Here is a 3,104-nt window from a genome sequence, read left to right as displayed (position 1 = left end):
GCCCATTAACACCTCTATCATTAGGAAGGCAAGTGGTACGCTGGCCTTCATTACAAGAGGATTTGAGTACAGGAGTAAAGAAGTCTTACTCCAATTATACAGGGCCTTGGTGAGGCCACACCTGGAGTACTGTGTACAATTTTGGTCTCCTTACCTAAGGAAAGATACACTTGCCATAGAGGGAGTGCAACGAAGGTTCACAAGACTGGTTCCTGGGCTGGTGGGGCTGTCGTATGAGAAGAGATTGAGTAAACTAGGCCTGTATTCTCTTGAATTCAGAAGAATGAAAGGGGATCTCATTGAAGCATACAAAATTATTACAGGGCTTGATAGGGTGGATGCTGGGAGAATGTTTCCCTTGGCTGGGGAGTCTAGAACCAGAGGCCACAGCCTCAGGATAAAGGGTAGGCCATTCAGGACTGAGATGAGAAGACATTTCTTCACACAGAGGGTGGTGAATCTTTGGAATTCTCGACCCCAGAGGGCTGTGGAGGCTCAGTCATTGAGTATATTCAAAACAGAAGTCGATAGATTTCTGACTAGTAAGGGCATCAAGGGGTATGGCGATAGGGCCGGTGAATGGAGTTGAGACAGAAGATCAGCCATGATCTCATTGAATGGCGGAGCAGGCTCGAAGGGCCGAATGGCCAACTCCTGCTCCTATTTCTTATGTTCTTATTTCCCCAGTATGTCTATGTCTTCCTGAAGTCTGCTATTCCCCTCCTCATTGTTTGCAACGTTTCCGAGTTTCGTGTCATCTGCAAACTTTGAAATCGTGCCCTGTACACCCAAGCCCAGGTCAATACACCCAAGCCTCGCATTCTGGGTCGGCCCGGGCAACCGCGAGAGTCCGGATCACCGGCGGAAAGCAAAAAGAGTCCCTCTAGAAAGAAAGAGTCGGCGGTGAGTCAGCAGAAGCAGCGATGGAGGCCATGACGACCCGCTATAGCACGGCGGCCGGCAGCTCCTCGGCGGGAGGCTCGGAGGTCGAACCGGTAGGAGGGGTGGCGGCCAGCGGACCGAGGGCGGGAAAAGCAGGCCCTGGAAGGTCGGACACCGCGGGAGGCTCGGAGGTCAGACCGGGTGGAAGGATAGCCAGGGAGAAGCAGGCCCCGGGACGTCGGTACCACGGCGGCTGAAGATTGTCGGGCAGGAGTGCGGGAAAGGCGGAGCGAGGCGAGAGCGGACCCTATTGTGATGGCGCCGATGGAGATGGCTGCCGTCCTTGCGGGCTCCGTGCGTACCAGGCAGCTAAGTGTCCTTTGCTGCTTGGTGCGCTCGGCTCGTTAAGAAAAAAGCATTTCACTGACTGGATTTCACTTGTTGTATTTGGTTATGTGACCAATAAAATTGAAATATACATCAAAGAGCAGTGGTCCCAACACCGACCCCTGGGAAACACCACTGCACACTACCCTCCAGTCCGAGAAACAACCGTTCACCACCACTCTCTGCTTTCTGTCCCGTAGCCAATGGGCTTTAATTTTGCTAACAAGTCTATTGATGGTACTTTGTCAAACACCTACTGAAAGTCCATATACACAACATCAACCGCACTACCCTCATCGCCCCTCTCCGTTACTTCATCAATGAATTTGATCAAGTTAATCAAACACAATTTGCCTTTAACAAATCCCTGCTGATTCTCCTTTATCAGGCCATACTTTTCCAAATGCCATTTAGTTTTGTCCCGGGTCACTGTCTCCCCACCCCCCCCGACGTTAGGCTGGCTGGCCTGTAGTTGTCGAGTTTATCCCGCTCCTCTTCTTTGAAGAAGGGTGTAACATTTGCAATCCTCCAGCACCACGCCCATATCCAAGGAGGATTGGAAGATTGTGGCCAGAGCCTCCGCAATTTCCACCCTTACCTCCCGCAGCATCCCAGGATGTATCCCATCCTGACCGGGTGACTTATCTACTTTGAGGACTGCCAACCTTTTAAGTAGATGCTATGATGATTATATTATGAGATAATTATGACGCTCTCTCTCTCTCTCCCCCCTATTACAGTGAATATATTATATTACAGACAGGCCTCTCTCACATCCTTTCTCCACTATGATTACTGTGATTATATGATATTACAGACACTCTCTCACCTCTGATTAGAGGGGTATTATAGGGTTATATTAGGGTTATTGTTGGGTTATTATACGGTTATCTTAGGATATTAGGGCTATCTTAGGGTTATCTTAGGGTTATCTTAGGGTTATCACAGAGATAGACATAGAAACATAGGCGCAGGAGTAGGCCATTCGGCCCTTCGAGCCTGCTCCGCCATTCAATATGATCATGGCTGATCCTCTATCTCAATACCATATTCTCGCTCTCTCCCCATACAATCTTAGGGTTGTATTTGGGTTTTTATAGGGTTATATCAGGGTGTTTATCAGACACTCTCTCACCTCTCTGTTAGGGTTATATTGGGGTTTTTATAGGGTTGTATTAGGGTTTTTATGGGTTTATATCGGGGTGTTTATCAGACGCTCTCTGTTAGGGTTATATTGGGGTTTTATAGGGTTATATTGGGGATTTATTAGGGTTTATATCGGGGTGTTTATCAGACGCTCTCTGTTCGGGTTATATTGGGGTTTTATGGGGTTATATTGGGGATTTATTAGGGTTTATATCAGGGTGTTTATCAGACGCTCTCTGTTAGGGTTATATTGGGGTTTTATAGGGTTATATTGGGGATTTATTAGGGTTTATATCGGGGTGTTTATCAGACGCTCTCTGTTAGGGTTATATTGGGGTTTTATGGGGTTATATTGGGGATTTATTAGGGTTTATATCGGGGTGTTTATCAGACGCTCTCTGTTAGGGTTATATTGGGGTTTTATAGGGTTATATTGGGGATTTATTAGGGTTTATATCGGGGTGTTTATCAGACGCTCTCTGTTAGGGTTATATTGGGGTTTTATAGGGTTATATTGGGGATTTATTAGGGTTTATATCGGGGTGTTTATCAGACGCTCTCTGTTAGGGTTATATTGGGGTTTTATAGGGTTATATTGGGGATTTATTAGGGTTTATATCGGGGTGTTTATCAGACGCTCTCTGTTAGGGTTATATTGGGGTTTTATAGGGTTATATTGGGGATTTATT

This window comes from Somniosus microcephalus, unplaced genomic scaffold (genome assembly GCF_052327205.1).
Source record: "Somniosus microcephalus isolate GS21.2 unplaced genomic scaffold, FLI_Smic_1.0 unresolved_chr3, whole genome shotgun sequence".
Lineage (NCBI taxonomy): Eukaryota > Metazoa > Chordata > Chondrichthyes > Squaliformes > Somniosidae > Somniosus > Somniosus microcephalus.
The sequence above is the reverse complement of the archived record's forward strand: the minus strand, read 5'-3'. Positions refer to the sequence as shown.